Raw genomic sequence first — 8,051 nt, forward strand, 5'->3', positions numbered from 1 at the left:
AAAGGGCCTGACAAAAGGGAAAAGACCGAAAGGCCAGAGTCAATATGGCCCGCAACAAAAGGACCCGAGTCAAAACGGCCCTGCTTCAAACGGACCCGGGTTGAAAGAGGTCCCGCTACAAAGGGGCCCAAGTAAAATGGCCCATGTGAAAAGGACCCAGGTCGAAACGTCTCCGCAACAAAAGGGCCCAAGTCAAAAGGGCCCGAGTCAAAATGGACCATGTTACAAAAGAGCCAGACCACAATGACCCCGCAACAAAAGTGCTCGAGTCAAAAGGTTTCCGCAACAAAAGGGCAGGAGTCAAAATTGCCCGAATCAAAACGACCCTCATCAAAAGGGTCCATGACAAAAGGGCCCGAGTAAAAAGGGACTTGCTTCAAACGAGCCCGGCTGAAAAAGAGCCCTGCTACAAAAGAACCCGAGTCAAACGGCCCGGGCTAAAAGGCCTCCGCAACAAAAGGGCCCGAGTCAAAAGGGGCCGAATCAAAACGGCCCTCATAAAAAGAGCCCGGGTCAAAAGAGACCCACGACAAAATAACCCGAGTCAAAAGGCCCTTGGTCAAAAAGGGGCATCGCTGCAAAATGGCCCGAGTCAAACGGCTCGGCGTCAAAAGGGCCCGGTTCAAAAGGTCTCCGCAAAAATGGGCACGAGTCAAAACGCCTTTCATTAAAAGGACCCGAGTCAAAAGGGTCCCACGACAAAAGGGCTTGAGTCCCAAGCGACCTGCGTCAAACGGGCCCGGTTCAAAAGGTCTCCGCAACAAAAGGGCCCGAGTCAAAAAGGGCCGAAACGAAACGCCCCTCATGAAAATGGCACAGGATCAAAAGAGTCCCGCTACAAAAGAGCCTGAGTCAAAACTTTTCCACGTCAAATGGGCCCGGGTCAAAAGATCTCCACAAGAAAAGAGCAGAAGTCAAAAGTGGCCCCTCTACAAAGGGCACGAGTCAAAAGGGACCCGCGAAAAAGGGCTTGGGTCAAACTTCTCCGCAAGAAATGGGTAGGAGTCAAAAGGGCAAGAATCAAAAGGGCCGCGTCAAAAGGGTCTCACGACAAAAGAACCCGAGTCAAAAGAGACCTGCCTGAAATGAACCCGTGTGAAAAGGTGCCGCGCTACAAGAGGGCCCGAGTCAAAATGGCCCTAGTCAAAATTGCCCGGGTCAAAACCTATCCGCAATAAAAGGGTTTGAGTCAAAAAGACACGAATCAAAACGCCCTTCATTTAAAGAGCCCGTGTCAAAAGGGTCCCACGACAAGATGACCCGAGTCAGAATGCCCCGCGTCAAACGGACCCGAATCAAAACACCCCTCATCAATAGGGCCCGAGTCAAAGGTTCCCAGTACAAAGGGGCTCGAGTCGCAAGGGCTCTGCGTCGAACGGGCCCGAGTGAAAAAAAGCCCCGCTACAAAAGGACCCGAGTCAAATGGACCCCTATCAAAAGGGCCTGGGTCAAAAGGTCTACGCAACAAAAGGACCCGAGTCAAAAGGGGCCGAATCAAAACGCTCCTCATGAAAAGGGCCTGGGTCAAAAGAGTACCACGACAAAAGGATCCGAGTCAAAAGGGCCCTGCGTCAAACGGATCCGAGTCAAAAGGGGGCCCGCTACAAAATGCCCGAGTCAAAACAGCCCCGCGTCGAAAGGGCCTAGGTAAAAAGCTCTCCGCGACAAAATGGCTCTGCGTTAAAAGGGCCCGGGTCAAAAAGGATCTGCAACAAAAGGAGCCGAGTTATAAGGACGCTGCGTCAAAAGGGTCCGGATCCAAAGGGTTCTGCGACAAAAGGGCCAGAGTCAACAAGAAACTTCGTCAAACGGGCCCTGATCAAAAGGAGCACCATTACAATAGGGCACGGGTCAAAACGGCCAGGCGTCAACCGGGTGCGAGTCAAAAGGGCCCTGCGTCAAAAAGGCACAAGTCAGAAAGAACCCGCGTCCAAAGGGCCCGGTAAATACGGTTCCACGTGTAAAAAGCTTGAGATCAAAGCAAGAGTGGAGATCAATCATGCAAAAGAGGATTGTGTCCCCTTAGTAAGTTGAAGTATTTATGCAAATGAAGGAAATATATCTGTGGTTATTAATAACAAATAGGAAATTTGAATGATAATATTAGTTTTGTTTGCTTGTTGATTGTTTTGGAACAATCGCTATCGCTTAAGTCGTTCTCCATGAAAGTTTGCTTGCACTCCCGTCATAGGCGGACTGGGTGTATTAGGGCCTAGGCCGCGGTTACTATGGAGGGAGCTCAGACTATAACACCAATTTCTAAAATAATGTACAATCAGTGGCGCAACGAGCTATGAACTCGGGGTCCCATGCCCAACTCCGAAGCAAACCTGATCTATCTTATACAGCAGCGTTGCAGACAAATTTTGGTGAAATTTCAAAATAGATCAAAGCATAAATGAATATTGAATTAAGTCAAAGCACTGTACGAAAGGAGAAATACACAGTGAAAACCCCTACATTAATTTCTTAGAGTAATAAATGTTAGTAAAGGGTGCGTCATTTTATGCAAAAATAAAGATGTTCAAAATATTTATTATAGCGCAAATTTTAAAACTTGTAACCGTTAATAATAGGGAATTTGTGAATTGGAATTTTCATTTTAAGGTTTTTTAGCATGTTAATAATAAGGATAACTAAATTGCTTGTAATGAGGAGAATTCAAAATTTCAATTTTGTCCACATCAAATGGTGCAGCACGTCGTTTGCAGACTACTGTACTGGATATTCTTGGCCCCTCCCGAAATAAAATCCTGGTTGCGCCACTGCGTACAATGAACATCTGCGATGAGCCATCGCGTTGTGCAGTTGTAAATTCGTTGTTACTTGATAGTTTTTGCAAGCTATAATTTATCATTGGTCGTTGAAAATTTGATGACATAGCAAGCACAGAATTTCCAGAAACAACCTTTCAAGAGAATATTTTATAATTATTATTGCATTGCCACACGGGGTGTCTAAAAAGTCCCCTGACATGGATAACTCTGTTGTTATCAGAGTTACAACAAAATGTAAGAGAGGAAACCGCCTACAAATATAATGTTTTTAACAGACAGTAACTTCATTCATTTATGTTGTGGGTCCGGGTAAATGGTAACGTTGCATTTTCATGTAACATTGGGCGCATATAGAGTGTACAGCCCAAACGCCTTGTCCGATTTGAAAAATTCTTTCACTTTAGATTGAAAACATCATATTTGGAGACCGTTTCTTCGCCTATATTTTGTTGTAACTGATAATAAGAGAATTACCGTATGTCACGGGACTTTTGAGACACTCTGTATAGTAGCTGAAACACTAAAAACATAATAGCGAATAACTTTTACTATGGAATGAACAGGGCAGCTTACTAAAAATTGTAACACCAAACAACTAATAATAACTTTTGACTGTGGAATGAACACGACAGTTTTACTGAAAATGATAAACACTGCTGAACCACGAAACAACTAATAATTTTAAAAAGTTAAGATTCTTTGCAGTTCAGCTTATGAATCGCGAAGTTTCTGAATAACTTCGTTCACAGACACTAAATTTAACATGTCTCTTTCCATATTCATTAGCAAAAATGTGTCCAAATGTCTTCACACAAACTAGCTCTGAGATTTGTTTACTCTAACTTTAACTTTGAGAAGCACCTTCCACATGTCACTTGTGTGCATGGTAGAGACAACGCATGTTTGTATACAATGTATAAATTATTAAAGCAACTAGACTGACGGAAATTGGTGCAAAATTTTCCCTGCACATGACAAAAAATTTTTATACAAGGTGTTTGCAGCATCATTATCACTCTTACCGTGAATCCCGTCCAAAGATGTTCCATCTTCCATAGCATGCTCAGATGCATAATCATCATCATTTTCTACGGATTCAGGGGCATCATTCTCTTCAGGATCATCAAAAACGAGAACGTTTTGTGACAGTGAAATACACGACAGAGAACTACTGGAGCTCTTTGTATATTTTCTCCTGTTTTATATTTAGTTTTTTTTCGGAAGAACTCTGAAAGCTCTTGCAGATACACCATTCTTCTTGATTTCTGAAAAGTCCTTAGGTTCCAGTATTTGGAGTTCTTTCGGCTGCTGAAATCTATCACTGACACATGTAACAGCTGTATTCAGAATTTTCGTTGAAGTTTTTTTTATTCTGAATAAATCATTTTCACTTATACTTAAGTTCTTTTCCAGTTCATCTGCTCTCCTGGCATTTTCTTTTTCTTTGAGATTCTTCTGTGCAAAAAGTTTTTTTCCATTGCTATCTCTACACCAGATTGCGCAAGCTGTTGATTTATTTTCACACAAAATATTTTTGTGTTTTCGTAAAGCATTAAACAGACATCTTTTGCCTCTATTTTCTTCTGAAGCTGCTGCTGCAAATTGTCTAGAAATCTCCAGGTAGTAAGATAGTCCAATCCGTGAGACTGCAGGTATTTTGAAACAGGCTCCGTTTCCGTAAATAAGTCCTGAAACATAGAAGTCCTCATTACAGTGTTAAATTCTGTCCATTTATTCAGCAAAGTTTAGCTTAAAATTTTCATTTCGCATTTAAACCCCTGTTCTGTACATCATCACTGAGGAACAATAAAAATGAAAGAAATCTTGATGATAGACAGTCATCCTCGTCTTGGTTTCATGTTTCGTAGCGAAACTCATTAGTGTGCACTACTGCATTCAGTGCCTTGTTTCTGCTCCATCATCGTGTTGTACCAACTTGTTGAACTTTTCGTAGCCTGTCATGTCCCTCGTGGCTTGCATCAATCATTTTCTTACAAACATTCTTTCTTTTGTAGTATTCAGACAGAACATGGCACTGGTTTCAAATAAATTTGCAGCTTCAGGTATCTACTCAGTCGAATTTGTCATAACGAAATTAAGAGCATAAGCCATGCATTGGGTGTAAATGATTTCAGGATTATCCTTCTCCAGTAATGCTTTAACTCCTTAATAGCATCCACTGAAGTTAGCAGCTCCATAAAAAAAGCAACTTACAATATCATCACAAGCATCAAAACATTTTTGTCACAAAGTACTCTTTTGATTTCATTATAAGTTACTTGTCTTGTAGTGTCATTGTTTACCACTGGCGTCTCTGGCATATACAATTTGGGGAGGACATCAAAGAAAGTTATTTAAATGGTACTATCTAGCCCAACCTGTTTATTATCTTTAATTCCATTTGTTACATTTCTGCTTACCTTCACGGACCCCGTGAGGCATATCAAGAACTCTGTTACACAGCCTGAATATTATATGACAAATAAATATAATTATTATCATTTATATGTTATTCTGCCGTTAGTAAATAAATTAAATTAGATCAAAATATTAAATATTTTGTACTTCAAAATATTGGAGAGACGCGTCCCCATCGTCCCCCCGCCAGAGACGCCCAAGCTGTTTACGACAACTACTAACAGCCGCTCAAATACTTGACCGTTTATAACGCAGAGAATTACTATAGCCAGCTGATTAAGCCCTGAAACATCTTGGATAGAATCAACCATTATGTTGAAATGCCCGCTTTCTTGGCGTCTTCCACTGTTTTCTCCTGTTATTTTGTAAACTTTTTGATAGAAAATAAATTTTTAAAAATGCGTTGTTTTCCCATTTTTGAATTATCAAATATAGACCTACAAGGTGTATTAACATCCATAAAGAACCAATCAGCCTGTGGTTAAATATGAACCCAGCTACAAACCAGGCACCAGTCTTCAACCTTGAAAGGGATGCAACTACCCTACATTATGAAAAAAGGTCCCAGGTCCCAACAGCTCAACATGATGAAAAACATGCCTAGGACCGCAACTGCTCAATGAAATGAAAGAAGGGCCCCAACTGCCCAATATAATGAATAAAGGGCCCAGGGCCCCAACTTCTCAATGTAATGAAAGAAGGACCCAACTGTCCAATATATTGAAAGAAGGGCCCAAGGCCCCAGGTGCAAACTAAATCACAGTTTCTGATAATAAAAGACCATAGTGAAAGATGGACCTAGCCACAAATCTAGTAACGAAAGGACCCTATTAAAAAAGATAACTTACTGATTGATGGAAGGGTGGAAGAGGAGTGTGTGTTGGTAGCATAATAACACTGAGCTACCGAATTATTTAGCTCTCTTTTGTTTTAGCTTTTCTTTCTCTTTCTTTCTTTATTCTTTCATCATTGTTTTCTTAGAGGGCCTAGGCCGCGATTGCGACCTTAGGGCCCTGGCCAGTCCGCCCCTAACTACCGTCTTTCTGAGTTTGTATTCTCGTGACATAGCTCAATCAAACTTTATCTATTGCTGACTTTTCCCTTACTTCTAGAATTCCATTTCTACTCCTGGATCAAAGTATAAAAATACATATTAGTATGAAAAATATTCTGTGGAAAACATTAGATTAATTTTGCTGTGAGAAGACATGTGGATCTGTATACAGGGTTACTGAAAAGTATTGGGACAGAACAATAATAGCGACATAAATGATTTAGTGCACATCATGGCAGCCATCTTGAATTCCGAATATTGTATACCATACAATATTTTTAAATAGAAAGAGGTATGTGTTGAGTTTTGATTTAGAGTTTAACGTCCCGTTCAACAGCGATGTTATATGAAAAGAGGTATGTGTGTCACATAAATTGATGCTAGAATCTTCGTACAAACTACATTCATCGTCGGTTTCAAAAGCATCGGAGTCTACATTATTTATTATTTCCATAATTTCTCCGGACGAAAATACGCCACTATCATAAGAACCACGACTTGTCGCGGTGGTATTCATTAGGGATGGCCTTTTTAAAAAATATTTTTTTTCGATTTTCGGAAATTTCATTTCTCGTTTTTTCGTTCGTTTTTCGAAAAAAAAATGTTTTTCGTTTTTCGGAAATTTTTTCGTCTTTCATTTTTCGAAAAAATTCGTTTTCCGTTTTTTCGAAAGATTTTTCGTTTTTCGAAAAAAATCGTTTTTCGTTTTTTCGAAAAGATCTTTTTTCGAAAAATTCGTTTTCCCTTTTTTGATGATTTTTCGTTTCTCGAAAAGTTTTCGGAATTCGTGGAATGATAATGTGGGAGGAAATGGGAGAACCCCGCGAAAATACACGGACACGATGTTGTCTGCCACGAACTTACTTGGTCTGGGATCAAATGCACAAGAGGTAAGCGTTCTAACACTGAGCTACCGTGCTCCTTGGATTTGGATCTAATGAAAGGTTGAATTGATTTTGAGTTTAACGTCCCGTTCAGCAGCGAGGCTATATGAGACGCGGACCTACTGATTAACGTGGACGTTCACTTCTGGTGCTTGGGGTCCCGGGTTCGATCCCAGCCCCCGCCAAGTGAACTTTGTGGTGGACAAACACCGTGCTCGTGGGTTTTCTCGGGGTTCTCCCGTTTTCTCCCACTTTCTTCATTCCACCATTTTCATTCATCCCTCATCATCACCGTCTCCTTTAGCCTAACCGGCATAACCGTGGGACGTAAAACTCAAAGACTTCATTTCATTTCATTGATTAACGTGGAATCCGAACCACATGAGCTCCCGCCGGGAATCGAACGCGGGTCTAACACGCCAAAGGCGCGAACGCTAACCGCTAAGCCACGGAGGAGCTCGATCTAATGAAAGGATAGTGTGTAGTGCTACTATTGACGAAACTCATCCAATCACGACCAAAATTAGTAAGGTTATGGACTGCAATGTATTTAGTACACATGTTAAATATTATGGTGTTTGGGACTTTGGTTCCAGAGTTATTGCTAATCAAATTTGTGTTTTAAGTTAGTGATATCAAGAAATTTCACTAAGTCGCATTTGATTAAACTCAAAAGATCTTGACTAAAGTTGGTAGGATCGTAAATATTGACAAGCTTGGTATGCATGGAAGCTCATATAAAATATGATGTGCAGACTTTTTGTTCCTGAGTTATTAGCTATCAATGTTAGGTTTGGAATCAGTGAAATCAAGAAATTTCATTAAAGCGCGAAAGATGGAACTCATCCAATTTTTACCAAACTTGGTAAGGTGGTAGATCTTGAAGAGCTTAGTAACTATAAAGGTAACCAAGAAAGA

The sequence above is a fragment of the Thermobia domestica genome, chromosome 17 (genome assembly GCF_964235325.1).
Source record: "Thermobia domestica chromosome 17, izTheDome1.hap1.1, whole genome shotgun sequence".
Classification (NCBI taxonomy): domain Eukaryota; kingdom Metazoa; phylum Arthropoda; class Insecta; order Zygentoma; family Lepismatidae; genus Thermobia; species Thermobia domestica.